General features: G+C 35.2%; 1 protein-coding gene and 2 long non-coding RNA genes across 4 annotated transcripts in view; 1 reads left to right on the forward strand and 2 right to left on the reverse strand.

Moving 5' to 3' along the window:
• Positions 1-16,518: 16,518 nt before the first annotated feature.
• On the reverse strand, positions 16,519-17,987 carry LOC106147887. The gene is made up of 3 exons (XR_001232908.1): positions 17,773-17,987; positions 17,609-17,675; positions 16,519-16,600 (listed from the first exon to the last, which is right to left on the reverse strand). It is a non-coding gene; the product is annotated as an uncharacterized LOC106147887 (long non-coding RNA).
• Positions 17,988-17,997: 10 nt separating this feature from the next.
• Positions 17,998-23,418, reverse strand: LOC106147889. Its single transcript, XR_001232910.1, has 3 exons — positions 23,350-23,418; positions 18,556-18,659; positions 17,998-18,104 (listed from the first exon to the last, which is right to left on the reverse strand). It is a non-coding gene; the product is annotated as an uncharacterized LOC106147889 (long non-coding RNA).
• The window catches only part of Gria4 (glutamate receptor, ionotropic, AMPA 4), a 337,970-nt gene continuing 337,593 nt past the window's right edge, over positions 23,067-23,443 (forward strand). Inside the window, exon 1 of one of the 2 annotated variants that reach the window (XM_013511180.1) lies at positions 23,067-23,156. The gene's annotated coding sequence lies outside the window, so the exon portion shown is untranslated. Of the gene's footprint in view, positions 23,157-23,267; positions 23,392-23,443 lie in introns of those variants that run through there. The other variant, XM_005378006.2, reaches the window with a different exon arrangement.

Raw genomic sequence — 23,443 nt, forward strand, 5'->3', positions numbered from 1 at the left:
TGTCTCACTAGTGTAAAACCTGAAAGAGTTAATTTAAACTTGGAGGTATGATAGACATTTTGAAATGATAGGAAAACACTCAAGGGTAAAGGGCAACTGGGATGTGGGAAAAGAGAAGGGAAAGAAGGAGAAATTTCGTATGTATGTGAGACAAACTGAAACTTCATAAGGAACTTAATCCTAATCATTCTTGAAGAATTTTGAAGGAAATATTTGAAGTAGGTTAGCAATCTTAATGAAGCGGCTTTAAACATAAATGAGACTTTTCAAGTTGAATAAAATTTTCAGTGTTAATTTGGTTTCTTAATTTAACATTTCAATTAAAACTTCCAGTCTTCATTTACAAATGAGTTTTAAAACGATAAATTCTTATATACATAGATGCCCAGCACCACAGTGTATCAGAGCTGGTTATAACACTTTAGTTAGTATCATATGCAATTGATATTTGTTGATCTCAAAGTATTAAAATTTTAATGAGAGCATGCAGCTCACAGGCAGTTTTTAAAGATGTTAATTATAACAAATCTGGCATTAAGAAGCAAAACGTAACAACATTAGAACTTTTTTTCCAATATTCCCTCTACTAAACCATTCTTACAAAATAATCACACAGTCTACTTTTAAATGTCTCAAAATGTAGAAAGACCAGTTTTCTTTGAGGGAGAACACTTTTCCTGTGGATGGTTTTGAAAGTACCAATGAACACTGTTACATTCAGTGAAAGCTGTCTTTTGGATAGCTTTAGAATGATGGGTCATTTACTCAGATTTTTCTTTCTTAATCCAGGCCATCCAAGTAACTTGCTTCTCCTCTTCACAGCCATCATTTTTCTGGGCTAAAAATTACTTAGTCCTCATTTGCTCTCCAGCTTTTCTGTTTCTAGGTAAATAATAATATCCATGACTTTCTTCTGAACACAAAGTTTACCTGTATACAACCTAGCACATGTTCAACACTGAAAACAGTATCTCATGTAATGTGACATATAGAAGATCTTTAATTTCATTTTATTGTATACATTTAAGTTCACATACATACAGAGGGTACATATTACTTTAGACAAATTAACAACCATCCCTTTCTGTATTTACCCTTTTTATGTAATCTATAAAATATATTTTCTCAGTAAATTTTCAGTACAACAAACATATTGACTGTAGCCCTCATGCTACGCATTGTACCTCTGAAATCCTTCACTGTACCTTATTGTAAATTTTTACTCTTTAACCTGATTTCCTCTGCTCCTCTTCCCTTCCTTTAGAAAACAACGTTTTTAATCTATTTATCTCGATTAGAAAAGTAAGTGAAATAATATATTTTTATTCCTCAGTCTGGCTTATTTCTTTAGAATAATATCTTCATGTTACAAATAGTGGTATCAGACACACACACAAACACACCCACACCATACATGATTTTATTATCCATTCATCTGTCAATAAACACTTAGGTTACTTTTGTGTCTTAGTCATTGTAAAGAAGGCTGCAAGGTGTATCTACGAAGCTCTGATTTTATTGTATTTTAATTGGATGTATACGCAGCAGAAACATAGCTTGATTATATGGGAGGTCTATTTTTAATTTTTAAAGGATCTTCCCTCCTGTTTTCCATAATGGCTGAAGCAATGTGTATTTTCTCCAAGAACATATAAAGGTTTCCTTATCTCCCCAATGTATGTTATCTGTTATTTTTGATAATAGTCATCTTAACGGGCAGGGATGATATCTCCCTGTGATCTGAATTGACATTTCCCTAATCACTAGTAACATGTCCAATAGAGGTCTCAACAACTGTGTTTATTTTTTTTCCTAGTATTATAGTGTTTTGTCAATATATTACAGTAGGAAGATGCTGAGACTGGTAGTAATTATTATTATTATTTGTAAAATGCCATTTCCAAATTTCTTTATGTGTGTTTATGTTACTATCTAAAAAGTGAGATCATGATTTGTTAACACTTAAATTTCAAGTGTGCAGAATGTCCCTGGCATACACAAGGTAGTCACTAGCTTTCTTAATATATGAGTTAGACTCTTGCTGATGCAGCAGGAGCAGTGTACTCCGAAGAGCTGGTGTTTATTAGCAAGTATATAGATGGTGTTACTGGTGGTAATGTGAGTTGTTTCATAAGTACTTTTATTATCTCTTCTATCAGCTTACCTCACATTTTAATAAGTATTCTATTTTATCTGCTGACATTTTATTGAGGAAAAAATCAATTAATTCATTAAAATTTTAAGATTTAATTTGTTTCTAGTACTATTTCTTTTATGCCTCATAATTTTAATAGTTAGGATGGCTTACAAGAGTGCCAACTATGTAGAAAGACATAGTGAACATTTAAGATGTTTTAGAAAAATAATATACACAAAAGCAATTTGCAGATGTAACCAAAAATGTGGTTGCTATACTAAAGCAATGCCCTGAAACCTTGTATGCTTTGGAACCGGAAAACAATCTGCCTGTAGTCTTGGAATAAACATGATTTACAGTAGCATTCTTCAACACTGAAACTTCAACGTCTGGCACCAACAACCCATCCAGTTGGACAAGCCTGGCGTCGATGGCACCTATGATACACTGAGTGTAGTCACCATATCCAAGTCAATCATATTGTAGTTTTTATCTCCCAAACATCACTCAGAGATGATCCCGCTCCCTTCAAAGATATCATTTTCCCACCTGGACAAGGGCAATAGCTTTGCAACTTGTCTCACCACTCCCACACTCACCACCCACTCTAATATACTTTTCATATGGCAACCAGAGTGATTATTCAAGATGCAAGTTAGATGTTATTACTTCCTCGCCTTAGAAGTCATAAGGATAAACCATCAATATGGATTAAGATGTTTTATATGATCCCCTCCTCACCCTCTGCCCTGTAACATTCGAAGTAGAATACTTAGCTCTTTTTTGCCCCTGGGGTAGGTTTACATAAATGAACCCAAAATTTCTACACACTTCCACAAAGTTATCATGTTTCCTCTCAACTGAGGCCCTTTGCACTTGGGGATTCCTTTCTTTATTTTATTTTTCTTCCATTACACAAATATACATTTAGTGGTATCCAGGAAGACTTCATGTCAGCATATGTCAGAACACTCATCCACAAGTGCCCATTCATCTGCGTTTGTGTGAAGTAATATAGCATAAAGCATAAAAATTTCATATAGAGAAAATTTGTAAGAAATATGCAAATTCAGTACACTACCAAAGTTGTCTAAATGAAGCTAACTTCCCAGGAACATTAATATCAACTCAACAATTGTTCTTTTTTTCTTACAGTAGACAAAATGGCTCATCTGCACTTACTGATTTTTACATAGCTCAATAAAAATGTCCTATCATATGTCATAAATGTAAAATATTGAGGATTTAAAATAGTTGTGTAGGATTCAAAAATATTAAGGATCAAAAAGCTGGTCTGGGACTTGAAGAGAATAAACCTGACATTCTGTAAAGGAAAAATTCATTTAACAATCATTTTTTCTTTTGTCTGCTGCTTTTACTAGGGTGCTATAATCTAAACTTTCTGTTTCACTTCTCATCTTTATGAAGCCATCATCTAAAGATACTTTGAAGAAGACAGACTGTCCTGTCTTTGCGCTTCCTTTTAATTGATTCTATAAAGGCCAACATAAATTATTTTTCATATTATTGTGGAGAAGGCATGTAGAATACAAGGGTATCAATAGCGTATCATATTCGGTAAGGAAATTGGAAGTGATAATTTTTCTTTAAAAATTATAATTTTGTATGTTTGCATGAATGGTGCAAAAGCACTGGTTGGAGCCCAGATTAATCAAGAGAATGGCACCAACTATCCTGCAGTTCCAGTGGTCATTAGCGATTTCCCAACATGCACTTGCAGTGGAGAGATATGTGTGTTGCCCTTAAAGATCCTTGAGGAGCATTGAAACTTATTGGTGAATTTAAATTACAATAATTATATTTTTTAAAATTAGCAAGGTACTGGCAACATCTGAGGACTTGTGGAAGAGATTAGAAGACGCAGACTCATGTTCACTGGAAAAAAGAAAGTTTCCTTAATAAATGGCGCTGCAAAAACCAATTCCCCACATGTCGAGACCTAAAAAGAGACCCATGTCTATCACCATGCACTAAACTAAAGTCAAATGGATCAAAGATCTAAGTCACAGAACAGAAATACTAAATATAATGAGAAAGTAGGTAGAAATATTGAAGACATAGGTGTAGGCAGAGAGTTCATGAACAGAATCCAGACTGCGTGGGAAATACTTCAAAGAATCAACAAGTAGGATCTCATCTTATTAAAAAGCTTTTGCACAACAGAAGAAATCACAGTGAAAAGACATCTATAGAATGAGAAAAAAATTTAGCCAATTGTCCCTCAGGCAAAGGACTTATATCTGGAACATATAAAGAACTGAAAGAAATCAGAATCCCAAAACTCAAAAAGCCAATCCAAAAATGAACATCTGAGATGAATAGACACTTCTCAGATGAAGAAATACAAACTCCAAATAAATATATGAAAAAATGTTTAACGTCAATGGTCTTTCAAGAAATGCAAATTAAAACAACTCTGAGATTCCATATCACCCCACGAATAATGACTATCATCAAAAAATCAACCCATAGCAAATGCTTAGAGGGGCTGTGGGGAAAAAGGAATCCTTCTCTACTGTTGGTAGGAGTGTATACTAGTGCAACCACTGTGAAAATTAATGTGGAGATTCCTTTAAAAACTAAGATTAGAGGTCCCATTCCATCCAGCTATTCCCCTTCTGGGCATTTTCCCAGGAGAATTAAAAACAATACCACAGTGATATATATACACCGTTGTTTATAGCAGCACAATTTGTAATAGCTAGATCTTAGAAACTTCCCAAATGCTCATCAACTGAGGAATGGATAAAAAAGATATGGTATTTTCAGATATGGTATACTCAGCCATAAAGAAGAATAAACTTGAGACTTAAAGGTAAGTGGATGCAACTGGAGACAATAGCCATAAGTGAAATAAATCAGACTCACATGAATAAGCATCGTATTATCTTCCTAGTGTGAGAAACTGAAAGTGTAAATAAGGTCTAAACTGTAAAATAGATACTGTGAAATGGAAAGAAATTTTTCAAAAGAAAAAAGAAAGTAGGATGGGTGAAAGGAGAAAGGACAGTAGGGAAAAGGGAAAAATATAAGTGAGTTTTACTGTTTGTGTCTTTTAGTTTATTAAAAAGGAAAGTTTGTGTTAATATCAATGGAGAAATTTTATGCCCATACCTTATACCTTGAGCAACCACTTTAAAGTTAACATGTAATGTATTAACTATTGTTATTTTCCTATTATTTTTTATGAAATTTTGTTAGACCTTTTTTCCATAAAAATTATAGTCTTTAAGTTACTTTATAAAAATTTGGTGACAAGTAAATTATAACTTTGTTACTTTTTAATTAATTAAATTTAACATATACTTTGGCAGTATGACATTTTTAAAAATTAAGAGTAAGATGAGATGCAACCAAGAAAACATTTTCATTTTTAAGAATGGCAAGAGAATGTTCCTTCTTAAATTACAGTTGAGTGTTAACATAATGAATTTTTCCTCTAAATTTAAAACAGACTTTTATTATGATATTTTATTCAAGAAGGGAGTTTTTTCTTAAATTATATCCTGGTGCATTTACACAATCTTTGTAAAATCTTATCTGGTAATATTAAGAAAGACCAATAGTATTTACTTTAGAAGAATTATCAAAAGCAAGAATAAGTGTTGAAATTTAAAAAGATGTGCATGTCATATGAAAGAAATGGAAGAAAGTAAAAGAAAGAAATGTGATAGTTTTCAATTCACTAAAAGCATTTTACATAATCTGAAGGTCCTATCAGAGACAATTACATGGCGAGGACAATTGTGGTTATTGTTACTGACATGTGGCCTATTTACTATATGGGATCAGAAGTCATTCTTTTTTCAATGCTGGGAATTGAACGTATGCCTTGCTCATTCTAGGAAACTACTCAATCACCGCGGTACATTCCCAACCTTTTTATTTTTATTTTTATTTATTTTGATTTTAAGTCTTGTTACATTTCCAGGCTGGCCTCAACCTTGAGATATTACTGCCTGTTCTTGATCAAGGTAGAAATATAAGCAGTTATCTGATACTGGACACTGGATTTACACTTCGAAATGAAACAAACACACACACACATGCACACACACATACACACACACATCTACTATCTATGTTTCCACCACTTAGAGCTCTTTCAACTTAGCCCTCAGAAATCTGTTTTAATGAAGAGTTATTGCATTGTTTCCATTTCTTGTATTAAATTCTTTCACTGATTTCATTTTATCAGCATTAGCTGGAGAAAAGTAATGCAGCATAAGCAGATAAGGTACTTCGGATTGCTATATGAATATTCATCATGTGCTAATATATGCTATATGGTAGGGAAAATAGTTTCCTAAACCATTTCATTAGCCAGAAAATGGCCTCACTCATGCAAATCATGAAAGAGCTCTGAAATCCCCGTGCATAAGGAGCTGTGGTCAGGTGTGCAGTGCGGGCTTTCACTGCTGTGGTTTCTAGCTGCATTCCCCACCCACTTGAGTGCTCCACTTTGCAGTTCTGTCTATATTCAGTGAGCATAACTAGTACCAACCCAAAGGAGACACCATAGAAACGCCAAGTGACATCAGAATGTTCTAATAGTGATTACAGTGCTTGTCGGTATGCAAGCACATAAGGTTGAAAAATAATACTATGCCAAAGAGAACAGTATTTCTCTACAATAGTAAAATATGGTTACTCTTCTCCATTTCCAGAATAAAAATTTCTACTTTTTCAGTTTGTATAAACAAAGTAAGTGTGCTAATCCATCACTGTTTGGATATCTTCATAGGGATTTCATTGGTTTAAAGAACTGAGCTTATCATCTCTGGCATCAAGGAATCAATAAAAGTAGGGCATACTTAGCAGCAGTAGTTGGTGACTTCAAAATCTCTAAGTAGGAATTAGCAGATCTCATTTTAAGTGAGAATAGATAACCAGAGTGGGGTTAAAAAAAAAAAAAAAAAAGAATTTAATGCTTAGCATCTACCAACACCCTGTCATTTTTATCTTTGATGCCTAGTATTCTTCATTCTATGCTTTAGATTTATCTATTTCTTAATTGTCTCTGCTGCACAGGGTCTCCAGAGAATCCTTGAATAATTGAACAGCATTTATCTCCCCAGCCGTTGAGCTTTGGTCACTGTGGGACTGAAATAGCTCAGTAAACTGATCATCGTGTTCATGTGAAGGTGTCAGATTTGAAGATGGAATGGCGCAGCCTTCACACTGTGGACCCACTGTCACTTAGTTAATTACTTTAAATCATTTTTATATTGCAGCATTTTGTACAGTATTGCTAGCTATGATGGCATGGGTGTGAAAAATCTAATGGAAATCTTATCTAGTATCACAATAATAATTCTTTCCTCCCCCTTGAATAAAGAAACCATCACTATAACTTTAAATAACCTTATGTAAATAAAATAGAATATTTTCAAATGTACCATTGCCAGCAGGCTCCTTTTAGACAAAAATTTTAAAGAAAAAACTAAAGTGAACGCAGCCAGAATTGTGACTGTAGGAACAGCATTTATGTAGCATTAACAACATGTTAAAGTAGAAAACTAGGATAAGACAAAAATAAGCAGTTATATTTTCCTGTGTGTAACTTTGATTTCCAAAGACAGTGTCCCATGGCCTGATTGAGCACATCAAAACTTGAAAATATTTCAGTTTATTTCTCTGTGAAAGAATAAGAGTTATAATATTGAAATATGTTATGAAACTAATTTGTTATTGGCAGTGTAGTTAAGTTAGAACCATTTTACTGGTTTTAAGCTTTGAAGAAAATAATTATTTGGCTACTTTGCCCTTTACTAATATAAGACAATCATTAAGGCAAATGTTAATAAGAAATATGCATTATGAATATATCTACTGTGATGTAGTTGCTTACAGCCAGAAAATATATGTCAGAGTAACACCATGTCATTGAATAGGCAGAGGAACCGAAATGAAAAGTAAACAGAAATATTTTATTTTTAATTTTTGTATTATAAAACCGTTATTACCATATAATCAGTAACAAACAATAAAACAGTAACTATATCACTAAAAAGTTCAAAAAACTTCTGTAATAATAAGAAAAAAGGTGTAGTCCAAAATTTAGTAATGTTACATTAATTACAAAGGGATTAAAATAGACCTTTTATACTTATTTTTACTATTGAAATTAATTTTTTAAAATTATAAGCAGTATAGATTTTTAAATAATTTATGCAATACACAAACATATTAAAAACTTTTAAAATCATGAATTAGATTATTTCTGACATAATAATGCTTTGGTGATTGTCCTTTCATGTATCTGTACCTTTCATGTACAAATTACATACAAACATACAACTTTCTCGATGGTACTGGGAAATGAATCCAGGACCTTCCCACTGAGCTAACATCCCCAAAACAATTTTGTACTTTTTATTTTGAGAACAACTCCTGCTAAGTTGCTAAGTTACCCAGGCTCTTACACTCCTGCTTCTGTCCTTCAGAGTTCTGGGTTTACGGTGTTCACGACCATGCCTGGCGAAATATGCAATTTAAGATATTTACATATACAGTCTTTATATTTTGCCTTTCTTCCCTTCTGTTTATCCCCACCCCTTTGTTTTACCTTTTCATCTTTCTGACTCAAGATTAGTTGCGCATCCTTCAACACCTCCCTTCAAATATGAATTCAACCATACAATACACATACCTGTATGAAATATATGTATATGCACAAAATGTATAGATGTGAGCACACACACACACATATATAGAGAGAGATACACATACACAGAAACACTTTTCAGTCGGCATTCTAGAAATAGCACGTGTGTCTCTAAATTTGCCTTTCTCATTTTGTCATAAAGATTAGACAATTTTTTGTCTTTTTCTGCCTGAATTGATATGCTATCAGAATGGTGTGCCACAATTTATGCAACCTTTTAATTTTTCCCTTCCCTGCTTATCACCCTCTGCCCTCTCCTGTCTTCCTTCCCTCCCTTTTTCCTCTTTTCCCTCCAATTTTCCCCCTTCTTTCTTTCCTTCCCTCCTTCCTTACTCTTTCCTTCCTTTTTCTTTCTTTCTTTTCTTTCTTTCTTTTTCTTTTTCTTTTTTCTTTCATTTTCTCCTTCTCAGTCTGCTTCCTTTCTTAATATTCAAAATGCTACAATAAATATCTATCTATCACCTATCTACATATAATCATATTCTGATGTATTTTTATCCCCAGACACTCCTACAGGACCTAGATTGTTCCATCATATGTGAGTTCTGAATTTTAAAAGATGTGGCCTGTTATGATTTGTGTCTCAATGTCCCCCAAAGCCTCATGTAATCATAAGTGGGGCTTTTTCAGAAGTAGCTGAATCTACCTCTGCCTGGTGAAATGCTAGGATTAAGGGTGAGTAATTATTAAATCAGTCCACTGATTGGCTTGACACCATCCTAGTGCCACTTGCCTGGATACAATATAAAGGACAGAAAAAGGCTTGTATGTCTCTTGTTGCTTTGGTACTTTCTGTCTGCTATGAACCATTGCCCCTCTGCCATGTGCCACCCTGCATTTCAGGCAGCCAATTATGAACTGAAATCTATGCAAATTGTGAGCTAATAAACCTTTCCTCCTTTAACCTTGAGCATCAGGTATTTTGTTTTAGCAATAAGAGAAAAGTAACTAAGACATGGCCACATTGCTGTTGAAAATATATAGGAATACTAAATTTCACAATAAATTTGGAAGAATGCCATAACTTTGACATTATGAAGTGTTAGTACTGTTTTATTTTTGTTAAAACTCTAAGTGTACCAACACTGTAGACTTATATCTGATTGCTACTTTAACTGCGTGCACCCAAATTCTGGGAAGTAGAACACCTCACTGCATGTATACTTATATCTAAATATTTTCTATATAGTATTTTCTTATTGTTACATTGGAACTATCACTTTTGAGATCTTTTTGAATACTATAGATACTACCTTTAAATGAAGCATTTTATAAACATTTCTTCAAACTTTTATTTAGTGTACTATTTTGCTATGAATACTGTTTGACATATGGGTAGATATATGTATCTTTTATATTTTTATTTTTAGGTTTACTATTTCTGTCAAAAGTTCTTCTTGAACCTTAAATAGTAAAATAGATTATCCTAAATGTCATTCTAATTGATCTAATTATGCCAATCATAGGCACAGATTGTCAGAATATATAAATAAAACAGGATCCAACTATATATTGTCTACAAGAATCCTCTTGAATTATGAAGACTGAGGTAACATAGAAGTAAAGTGTTAAAAAATGATAAGACATGTTGACAGTGGATCAAAAGAAAGTAAGACTCAACATATTAATCTCAGACAAAGCTGACTTCAGGACAAGAAATAGTATAGAACAGAAAAAGTGGTACTATACAATGGCAAAGGAGTGAAGTTTCTAAAAAGTCATAAAAATTCTGCTCATGTGTGTGCCTAAGAACAAAGCCTCAAAATACATAAGGTAAACATCTGTAGGTCTTCAAGGAGAAATAGAAAAGTCCACCATTATACTCAAGTCAGGCAGAAAGGAAGAAGACTTGTGATTTTTGTTTGTTTGTTTTTTTGCCTGTATCAGGAATCGAACTCATGACCTTGCACTTGCCAGGCAGGCACTGTGCTGCTGAGCTAAATCCCCAGGCTTGCGATTTTTTATATATCATTCTTTCCAGTCACAGTAGAATACAAACTCTTTTCAGGCTCATATTTACCAAGCTGGACCACAAATTTATTATATTAATGCAAAACTAATAATCTTAACATCTAGAAGAAACTGGATGAAGGTTTATGTAATTTTGTAAATCAAAAACTATTCAAAAATACCAATTATATTAAAATATAGATAACAATTTTATGTGTGCTTAAAATTATATTTATATACATTATGCATGGACAATTATATAATGCTGGGTTTTAAATTTCCCCAAATGCCAAAAATATTAAGTTTTTAAAATTTTTAGACATTTAAGAAGAAATGCAACTAAGTTACATGTTATAAAAATTCTTCTCCACAGTAACAGATATTCTTGAAATAGCAGAGATTTTTGAGCATATCAAGTATTGTTAATTGTTATATATTTCAGCATTTAATCTACTTTAATTACAAATTAAATGAGTAACCTAAGAAAATTTTACTGCAATTGCATTTCTTAATTATCTCTAGATGCTTGCTCAACCAAAAGGTCTTAAAGATGAATATCAGTATTGATGACAGTGACAGGAAGTTTCATGAGTATCAAATGCTACTGTGAAAGATTACGAGTATTTTATATTAATTACTAAAATGCATTCAACAAAAAATTGCTACATGAAAAGTCAGGTAACATTTCAAATTATTGTTGTGCCAAGTCACTGAGAAACCAATCAACACATTATTTAATAGAATGGTTATATAACTGTTACAGGACAAAAGTCAATGGGTTTATGCTAATAAATGATGACAATGTCATGATAACGCTCCCTTAGAGCTAGGTTTAAGAGAATACATGGTGCTGGGCATGGTTGTGCATGTCTCTAATACCAGCACTCAGGAGGCTGAGGCAGGAGTATCCTTACGACTTCGAGACCAGCCTGGGCTACAAGGTGAGCTCAAGACTAGCCTGAACTGCATAGTGACACCGTCTCAGAAAAACAAAAAATAAAAGGAAAAAAAAAAAGAGAGACTATGTGGTATAAATTTTACCTTGTTTAAATCTGAGGTGCTGTCCAGAGATTAAAATTTAGTATAACCCTTTCTATGAAAATAATGTAATGAACAATTAGAAATAAGAGAAAAATGTCACATTCTGACATAATTTTTCCTAGAATACTTCAGTGTCTGAATTATTGGAAAATCTGAATCTTTACATGTTTTACAATCAGCAAAAAATGAAGAATTGCTTCATGAATTAGACATTTATCATTACACTCAGCATAAGAAACTAATAAAAATACTTTTTTTCAGAAACAGGAAAAATTCATATATTCCTATTTGCAGGCCATGCTGCTTTACTTTTTATATTTCCTGAGAAAAATGTTGGCTGTTTAAAATTTGGAAATTGTTTTGATATTTCTATGTAACTGAGGGAGAAATCATACAGTATGAAACGCTTCTCATGTACTTGTTACACATCTGTGCTCATTCAGTTTCTATGAAAATACTCAGTGGTAACTGACACCACTTTTAATCTTCTCTGTGGATATAGATCAATAATTTTTTTTTTTTCTTTTTGAGACACGGTCTCACTGTGCAGTTCAGGCTAGACTTGAGCTCACTTTGTAGCCCAGGCTGGCCTCGAACTCACAACAATCCTGCCTCAGCCTCCCAAGTGCTGGAGTTAGAGGCGTGTGCCACCACACCTGGCTTGATTAGTTATTGTTAAACTCAGCGCTGAGTTTTAAACTTCATTGCATGTAGTGTATTCTACATGTACTACACTTACTTGTGGTGTATTTCCCCAAAGAGTATTTTTTATGTATTTTGACATTTTCCCCAAAACACAGCATCTTAATACTTCAGGTATTCAATATTGACAGTGATTATCCTTCTTCCTAAGCTTCTAGGGAAGCTCCTGAATCCTCACCCTCCTCTTCTCCTATTCCTTTCCTTCTTCTATAAATAAATCATTCTGCTCTGTTATAGGACAGAGCATCCCAGCCCCTCAGCAGTGCACTGTAGAAGGCTCACAGGTGTGTCACAAAATGTCTTTGTGATGAGTCGGAGAGAACAGGTGTTTCAGAGTCCCTTTCTCGAAGCCCCCTGTGAAGTACACTTGTCCCTGGCTTCTCTAACCAAGTTCTGCTTTCCACCCGCTTGTGGACCCACTGTGTCATGAAACAGGGGAGGCTCAGCATCACAGGACAGAATGGATCACAGATGCACCACTAACTCAAAAGCGGCTTTGTCTCCTGTAAAGTCAATGAAGATAAGCTCAAATGTCTTTAGCAAAGTTCAAAGCCAGTAGCACGCTGGTGCTATGGAGAGGTAGAACAATAAGCAATTTCGTTTAGCTGGAGAATCACTAAAAGAGTGAATATGAGGTAAAAGAAACAAGCAAGAAGAAAAAAAGCTAAGTTTTAGTCGGAGAGAACATTATGCTCAAACATTTCCACCGACTTTCATGCCCTCGTCTCCTTTTTTTCTTTAATCCACTAAAACTGGTTTCTATCACTTACTAATAAACTGAAAATGCTGTCTTAGAACGTCATCCATAGCTTTTTACGACTAATGAACAATTTTTGAACTGTATTTTGCTGGCTGTCTGGATTATTTGACACAGTAATCACTTTTTCTTCTGAGCAGTCTCTTCTCATGGGAAGTCCCTAAGCTCACTGTCTCACGACTGCCTATTCTGACTCCTAATACCCTTCCTAAGCTCCTTGTCTTCCCCTGTCTTTTTTCTCTCGTGTAAGTCCCTGGGTCTCTTCTTCTACACCCTCTCCCTGAGTTTCCTGTACCTTCTGCAGTGGGCACCACCACATTTAGACTGACTGCCCCTCTCTGTACAATATGTGATCAAGATCTATCAGCTGAGACTTGGATCCATATATTCTACTGCCAAATGGACATCGCTGTTATGTGTTCCTTAACGTAACCAACAAGTCACAGATGGAATTACTTCCTTCCCCAAATGTTTTCATAGTATAACGCTTCTACTGCATTGTGTATTATTCATCAGACCATTCTCCAAGCTATTAACCCAGCAGTCATCTTTCTCTTCATCTATAAATCCTAGTCCTTCCGCTTGACCTGTCATGCAGCCTTAACCAATGCCATCTCTGAAATCAAACTACTTCTCTATGCCACTTCTTTGTCTACAAATAAAAAATATTATTTATGAAGTTTTAACATATAACGGTAAGAACTCTGTCTATGTATTAGTCAGCCATTTATCAACAACACATAGAATTTTTTGGACTTTATGCAATCAAAAGGGGTGAATAAGGATATTTTGAATTAATGCGTTGTGTTCAGCCTTTATGAACAGCTTGCATATGATGCCTTCATAGATAAAAACAAGTATTAATCCTAGGATATTTGTCATTCCTTGTAATGGTCAAAGGACTGGCTATAAATATTATATGTGCAATACAGAACATTGGTATATAGCTAAACACATTACATGAAAGTCTGGGTAAGCTTTAAAAGACACAGTATTCCAAATGTCCTAATTTTTTCGGTAATAGTAATTGGTAAGATAATATATGGCAGATCTTTTAATAAATGCATGTACTTTTGTGACGTATATTTAGATGTAATTAATTTATCCTTGAAAATTGAGAAGACATTTTAACTATTGGAAAATAAATGATTTTTGGAAAAAAATTACTGTTACAAAATAAATCATTCTGGAAATGGAGGCTTCAGAGTATTTCGTTCACTAGGTGTTGTTTTACTGAGAAATCATATGAAACATATCCACATGCGTACTTTAAAAAATAAAACAACATTGAAATGAGCAGTTCTCACAAATTTTAAAACTATTATTAAAAGAACAATTTCTGATAAGAATGTAAGAGCAGTTGAATAGAAGTTTTCAATATATGAATACAAAACAAAAACCTAGCTATATTTGGATGTATACATATCTGTAGTGTGCTTTCCTGCTTTGATGATCATTTAAACCAGTACCAAAACAAATTTAAATAAGAACTAGATTTTCAAATATCATTATCATAAGGTGTTAAGACAAAATTTTAAAAATAATGAAGCATATTTGATTACAATGCTCCTACAAAATATTAATAAATAAAAATATACATGTTAAAAACATTATTAGATCTCATAAGATATTATGCATACAATCATATTGTAGAGAATATGAAATGTTTTACTTTTCTCTAATGAAATGCATTTATTTTTATTTTATATTTTTTAGTTTTCACACTTCCATGGTTTCAAATTCAAGTACATTATTATAATGACATGATTATAAATATGTATGAATATATATAATTTATAAATACCAATAAATATATCAGGCTGAATGCTCATTATCTTTCACTAATGGAAGGATGCAATACAAAATTTGAAGACCAGTATCATCTCCATGTAATGCTAAAGTCCTTTGGAAAACAGATGCAGACACAACATGCTTTGTCTTCTTTACCTATATTCTATCTCACCAAGTTTCAGTTTATTCTATGCATCTAAAAAAAACCAACCTGAGAATGCACATAAAGTCTGCTATCAGAAGGTAAAACCACTCCACCATGCATTCTGATAGTCTACCTGGTAACACAAGTTTCTTCACTGGGTTGATACATTACTTTTTTGTTTATCTTACCCATAGCTTTTTTATGATATTGATTCTAGCGCCAACCAAGAAAATTTAAGTGCTTTTATGTTATGTCTAAAAGTATTTTGGTTTGTTTGATTTTGCACATTGTATGTTCTCCAATTGCAAGGCAGTACTCACCTACTTTCTCCAGCAATCCCTCAACATTTACATTTAGCGTGAATCTACACTTTTACTTACACAACTCTTACACAGCTCTTGTTTCTTTAAGGTACATTTTATCTTCACTTGTTTGTGGATTTATAAAATGATCTCTTACAACATATTTTTACAAAGGGCTGGGGATTTAGCTCAGTGGCACAGCGCCTGCCTGGAAAAAGCAAGGTCGTGAGTTTGATTCCCGGTAACTGAAAGAAAAACAAAAAAAAACAAACAACTCCCCCATGAAAAGCAATATTTTTACATTTGTACAGCGCATTGCGTATGTCTCCCCATATAATCATTATGAGGAATCTTAATTGTCAGCTTATTGCATAACTGCGCCCCACTCACTATTTCAGGCAGAGTAAAAGATTAGTAGATATAATTAATGAATTAAATATAATACATGAAAGTATAACTAAATTGGTGCTGTATTAATGTACAAAAGATGAACACTTGTTTTTTTAGATCTATATTCATTAGTTAAGATGATGATTTTAAAGGCCATATAAAATCACCACTACCAATACCATAACAACAAGAGCAATAAATTTATACTTGAATAGTTTTGTTTGACGTAAAAGTGAAAAAGGAAAACATAATCATCTGTTATCCCAAATTCTCCAAATAATCACTAAAAATGTGTTCACTGATATGTTTGATTTATAGCATTCCATTATAATTCAAGCAATCTTATGATATGCTTTTATACTTTTTTATATTTTAGAATTAAATAAATATATTGAAGTAATGCATTTGGACATGAATGATGGATCTAGAGGTTGCAGCTCCTGAGCTGTCTTATTAGTAGCTTATAATCCTTACACTAGATGAGAGAGGTACTTGGAAAACATACATAGCACAAGACTTTCAAGAAATGGAACTGATGTGTGGACAGAATCATCTTGAAAATGAAGATATTCTGGCTCCATGATACTTTTGTTAAAAGTGCTATGCAAAATACATTGCAACACAGCCAAGGATATTTTCAAGAGAAAGGAGAGGGATAGGGTGTGATTAACTGTATACAACTCCATCTTCTTAGGTGCTAAAAAAGGGAGAAAAAGAATCAAAACAGTATAGGAACGTTCATGATAGGATTTAAGTGCAAAAAACTGTTCTGTGTGTGATTAATAATGCACCCTCGGGGTAGGAGGTGTGACTCTGCTATAAATCAGTTCAAATGATGTCTGCCTACTGTGCCCACATTTATTTTTCTTTTGTTGTAATTTCTCCTTCCCAGCAAAGCAAATATTTCCACTTGTTAAACTAAAATAAATATTGATATAATATTGTTATTTATATTTGTGTTATTTGTATTTGTGTCAATGCATTGCTTGTTATTAAAATGTATATACTTGAAGATATTAGAACATATATATCTTTGAATATATTTGAACACACATATGTATATATATATTTGAAGATATTTGGATAAATACTTAGATATCTAGATAGACAGACAGATAGATATAGATGTTGCCTAAACTTTAAGTCAGAACTAAGGCTAAGAAAACTGGTGCAAACCAAATCTTTGACTTTTCTCATGAAACTATATTAGACATATGTAGCCCAAACATCACAGGCCATAAGCCAGAAATATGTCCTTGTGAACCCTGCTACACTACCTGTACAACACTGGGCTGGTTACTTAACCCTGCTCAATTTTAATTTTCTCACCTATGAAACAAGACATACTGCCTAAACTGAAGGATTGTTTATATCAACTCCAAAATTACACTTGAAGTTGTTTTACAAATGACACTTACTATCAGTAGTCTAATCTAAAATTAAATATTTAAATATTGAACAAGAATTTTGAAAGGTTAATAACTTCATCAATTCTCCATTTACTGTCTAAACGTGAGTGAAGTTTCACAAAATGACATATGACTTCTTAGGAGAACTACTATTAACAAAACAGGGTTAAGAGGTCTAGCTCAAAGCTCCGGTTTAGGTCGCTGATCCTTTTATGTACTAAGTATTTTTTAAAGTCTGTTTATGCCAGAACAGAATCTGAGCTCTATTGGCTACTGATCCTCATCGTGTTTCTTACCTTTCATACTCATGGTTCTGTTACTGCACGTTCTTCTTTCCCTTCTATCTGGTATGGTCTTCTATTCCTTAACAAGAAAACATGGCAGCCTGTTGGTCAGCTGTGTTTTGCTGGAAAACAATATCAAGCACCCAAAACTTAATGGAGAGGTTTGTGTGACTCACCATTTCAGAGGCTTCCAGTTCACTGGCTCCAGTGCAGGAACAAAATGGCAGAAGGGCACTGCAGAGCGAAGCTATGCATTCCGTAGTAGCCGGGAAGCAGAACAGAGGAAGGGCACTGGAGAGAAAGGCATCATGGGCCAGATACAGACCCAGGGTCAGGCGCACCTCCATGACACTCCAAGACACAACTGATAGGTGGGACAAATCCACTAGGTGGTTCTTCATCAATCAGTGGACAATCCGGTTTAACTGTCGCTTACTCTTTTGTAATCATTCTGAAACCTCAGCGCTTCCATGATGTTTACTTGGTCATTCCTAGCATGGAGTAAGTACTGAGGTAAAGAAAACCCAGTGAGGTAGGAGATATACATTAAATGTAACATCCTCCATCTATAACATCCTCCATCACTTGAAGGAGATCACGTTAGATTTTTTTTGACTACTGTAGGGGTTCCAATATAATTCCTGAACTCAACCCCACTCGTGTGTTCATGTACATGTATGTATTTTGGGGGTCCTTTAACTATAAGCCACAGATGTCATGATGGATACAACAATTTTTCATTCCCTCATGAAACCATAATCCATAAGAAATATTCTAGAAATACATGGGGAATGAATAGGCGGAAAGGGGAAATCTGCCAAGTTCTAGTCAGTGACCTCATTCAATTTCAGTGACTGTGGAAAGGAGTGAGGAACATAAAACAAGAAAAGTAATCTTTCTGTAATGATAATTCTGTGATCCTGGAAGAGAAATACTTTATCAGCATTAAAGTCACGCACCATGTCAATCAGCTTCAGGGAGAGTCCATGTGAGGTAGATAGATGACAAAAGATTAATCAAGCAACTGCAATGGGGCAAGATTAGCGTTCAGATTTCAAGAAAGCTGAAAGACAGACAGATAAAAATGTAAAGCAATGCACCATGAGAAGCACCAGGGTATTGTTCCTGTTTTCACAAAGTTAGGGCAGCAAAACACATGAAAATCAAAAAGTATTAACTCAATTGGAGAAAAACAGACACATACTGATAAAAACAAGGACCTACCAAAGATGATCTAGCTAGTAAATGCATAAATGCTTTTATTAAATTGCTGGTATTAGTCTGGACAATGCACTGACCTCTTTAAGAAGAATATCCTAAACAATATCATCTGCCTATAGTGTTTATACAAGTCAATGTTTTCCAAGGATATAAAAATTAGCAATGCTAGATAATGCAGATCACTGCATTTCACGCTATCACCAGTGTCTGAAAACAAAATACATGGCATTACAAATTCAACTATTTTTGGAGAACTTAAATTTAGGTGTAATATCATAAAAATATATGTTACTTGATTGTGGAAGCCAAGGTTCTTACTATTGGAGAATGAAATAATAGTTAAATAAGAAGAAAGAAGGGGCTGGGGATTTAGCTCACCGGGAAAGCGCCTGCCTGGCAAGCGCAAGGTCGTGAGTTCGGTTCCCGGTACCGGAGAAAAACCAAACAAAAAAAAAAAAAAAAGAAGAAAGACCAGAATGAATGCTGCAGTACTGAATTTGAGTTGGAGACATCAATACGAATTTATTTTTAACTTAAAATATTTATAGATGGAGGAAGAATTATAGGCATGCAATGTATATATCATATATAAATATATGCATATATGATTTAAAAATATAGTGAATATATATCTTAAAATATTTATTGCAGGAGAAAGCATCATCATGGATCTCCCTCAAAGTACTTCACTCCATTTTGAGCACACTTATCCCATCATTCTGGCCACTTTCTGAAGCAGTTTCGGAAGTCTTCTTTTGTGTCTTTAGTTGCGCTGTCTTGGTTCCTTTACATCCTGAATAATTTCTGTACCTTTACATTGCAAGGTCGTTTTGACTCTTGGGAACAGCCAGAAGTTACCCAGTGCCAGTTCCAGTGGATAAGGTGAACAACGACCCACTCTGATGTTTTTATGAACCTGCCTCTCTAGTGACTGCCATTCACCAAGAGCATTCACCATATTTTTGATCAAAATAAAGACACACCAATGACACTACTTATGTTCAATGCCAACATCTTGGTTTTTAAATATCAGTCTCCAATAAAAGAAAGTAGAGCTCCTTTGAAAAATGAATAGAACAGGATCTTATATGATGATACTGGAGCAATCTATACTGAAAATAAACATGAAAATGTTAAAAAATCAAAAAGATGGGGACCTATTAACAGTTCTCATTGTCCAAATCTAAACGACTTTGAGCAACAGTATATGCTGGAGATCATTCAATGGTTGCACATAGACACACTGCTCTTCCCTTAGTAGTGACATAATTACATGGTACATCATGGTATAGATGCACCGTAGCTTAGCAAGACTGTCTCCTGTCAATGGACATGTAAGTTCTTTTGTGCTTTGCTCTCGCAAATAGTGCTCTAAGCATATTTTTGTGTATGTAAAATTATAAATCTGGTGAGACGTATTTAGGATTAAACTAAAAGTACAGTGTCAGGACCAAGTAGCAAACTGTTTGTTCCCACAGTTATTTCTCATCCATACTCTATCTAAAGCTTCCAAATTTCTCTCCCTGCCTCTAGCCTCACTGCATAGTTTTTAATCAAACTTTGCTAAAGACTTGGAGTACAAGGTGCAAAGTACAAATAATTATTCCACCCCTTTACCTACAGTATTTCATTGGTTTTCTGTCTCCATGACACCATAAGAAAACCTCTGAGAGAAGTGGTTCATGACCTTCTGTTCACTTTCACCACTTGCCCTCTCACAACCTGAAGTGTCCATGTCCAGAAAGACATGTGAACTTTCACGCCTTCCAGGGAAATATTCTCTACCGACAATCTTTATAAATTCATAAAAAACTGAGTTCAAGTTCCATTGCTCTGTAAGTTTTTTCTGAGTTTTCTCCAAGTCAGAATTATACACCGTGTTTTGTTCACATGGCCCTTTGTACCTCCTTTGATAAAACTTTTGGCAATATATATATATATATATATATATATATATATGTCAATATATTATATATATATTTGGATATATATATATATATATATTTTTTTTCTGTTGCAAGAGAAAAGTTGGATAACGTATCCATGGTAATATAGGCAGGTAGCTGGGAGCGTGTACTGTGAAGCAAGAGATTAATTATAACTCTAAAGGCCTGAGATGTTTTAAGTAGACCACACAACTTTTCCAATTGCTGTGGATTTTTCCTGTTTCCTTTTCAGCTCCCAGACCTTCACTGTACCATGACCTTACTGATGTAGGTAGATTTTGATGAAGACAGCACAGTTTCTGAAATCATGTCACCTGACTTCCACTGCTAGTTTCGCTTTACTGTGTACTAACAATATAAACTTGAGCACGAATTTAAACCTCCAGGTGGGTTTCTTACCTCCCTATTGATACCTACAGATTTCCAGAGATCAAGTGATATATGTAAGGCCTGAAACGACCCACCCTATTAGTGAGCATCTATAAACGTTAGATATTTTCTAATAAAGAGCAGAGATTTCCCTTTGTACACTTTTATGTCTATCTCGAGCACCTGCAAAGTATACCTGGTAGGTTCTCAATATTTTATACATATGCAAAGAAAGAGAGAGGGAGATCACCATGATGGAAAATGTACTTGTGTTATCTGTAGTCCTATTAATCTAGGTATTTTCATGACAGCTGGATGCAAAATAAAACTTATCTGGCAGCCGTACTGTTGGTACTATTACAGCACCTAAATGTCCCAATCTTTCAATGTTCAAACAATAAAAGTTAATAATTTCCTCTGCACATTAAGCAGAGCTTCACTAGCTACCCAAGTAAGTGATGAGTTTAATAGTTTAGTGGGTTTTGAAATTCTAATTTAATTTAAATTCAACTTGAATTTTATGTAGTCTGTTTTATTATCTCCTCATAGCAGAAAACAGAATGTTATTATTTGCAGCCTTGGTTTTCACAGATAGCAAAGATAAAAAGCAAAACATTTCAGGTCCCACTTGATGTGCAAGACTAAAACCTCATAAACTAAAATGACAAATGCATGATTTGTGTAACCCAATTACTCACAATGAGGTTGTTTTTGTCATAACAATCTGTGGTGAGATGTAACAGGAAAGTGAATAAATACAAAAGCAAAAGAACTATAAAAGTTCAAAATTTAGAAAAGAAGAAAGCACTGTTAAGATTTAACGGTTGTGAGCACTTACAAACTCTCAGGTAACTGCTAACAACAGCAGGTGTGTGGAAAACGTTGTACTGAACACAGGCTTGCTCAAATCTCTTCCACAGACCCATTCCAAATCTTTTGGGTAAATATCCAAAGGTACAACCACTGGGTCACGTGACCATTTTATATTTAGTTTTTCGGAGGAATCTCCATACAGTTTTCCATAACAGATCTAATTCGTATTCCCACGAACAGTGTCCAAACATTCTCTTTTTTTCCATATCTTTGTCAACTCAAAGTGACCAAGAAAGCAAATTTCGAATATTGTCAACACAAAGCATGATTAAGAATTTGATGTGACAGATATGTTCATTAGCTGAATTTGATTGTTCACTATTGGTTTCTTAAATCTTAGAAACACTGAGCACCCCACATATGTAGCTAGTATTGGTCAATTTACAATTACAAAATGTATTTACAAAATCAAACTCAAAAAAGGAGGCTTAAACAAATTAAGGAAAACATATTTAAAAAGTCTGTCCAAGTGGGGCATTGCAAGAATTTTGCCTTAATCTTTCCATTTCCCTGTTTTACCAAACATGTGCCAAACAAACACTGCAATCGCTGTTTTTAAACACTTAATGGGAGACACTGCCCTAGGTTCCCTACCTTTAAGGACCCTGAGCTCATTGGCGTAGAGAACTGTGCTTACTGCGGGGATAAGAGAAGTCAGCCTGCACAGAGGAAGTCAGAAATCAGCTGCTGAAGCCACCAGAACCACCTCCCCTGGGTGGGGCACAGCCTCCACCTAAGACAGTCTTCCAGGGGCCTCGAGATAAGTGGCACCACAACCCTACAACTTTTTAGGGTAATTCAGTTTTATTTTCTTCATGGTCGAAACAACTAGAGAGACCAGCAGTAGTGTGCCAGTCTTCCCGAGGGTGATAGGGAGCAGGAGTATCCAGAACCCCCGCCGAGCCAGCTGCGCCTGGAAAGCCCTGCGTTTTTCCACCAGACACGGGTGCCCACGGCCCCCAGCAGCCGCCCGCGGCCCCCTTCCCCCGCGCACCGGGTCCCTCGCGTTCCTGCGGGGGCCGCACGCGGTGGAGAAGGCTGTCCCGAATGAGCCCAGGAAGGAAGCGGTGGGGTCCTAACTCACTTCTCCTACTCGAGCTCCGCGGGGCTCCTAATCCCTCGTTCTCACGCCCTGCAGGAGCCTAGGAGAGGTGCGGCTCAGTTTTCGGGTCTCAGTATTCGCCCTCCTTTCCTTCACCTCCGACCCCTGCTTCAATTAACCCGTCCCTCCGGCCCCGCCTGGGGTCTGTAAACTTCGCGGACTGCTCCCCAGCCCTCCCTGGAGGAAGGCTCGGCCGCCGGGCTCACCGCGCCCCCTGTCCCTCGCCCTCCCGCGCCCTTCACCTCCGCTCTGCGATCGGGCTCTCCAGACTCGCGGCCGCCCGTGTGAGACATCGCGCTGCGGGGGACCGGAGCGGGCCGGGCGGCGGGGAGGCGG

The sequence above is a fragment of the Chinchilla lanigera genome, unplaced genomic scaffold (assembly GCF_000276665.1).
Source record: "Chinchilla lanigera isolate Chin_1 unplaced genomic scaffold, ChiLan1.0 scaffold00011, whole genome shotgun sequence".
Taxonomy (NCBI): domain Eukaryota; kingdom Metazoa; phylum Chordata; class Mammalia; order Rodentia; family Chinchillidae; genus Chinchilla; species Chinchilla lanigera.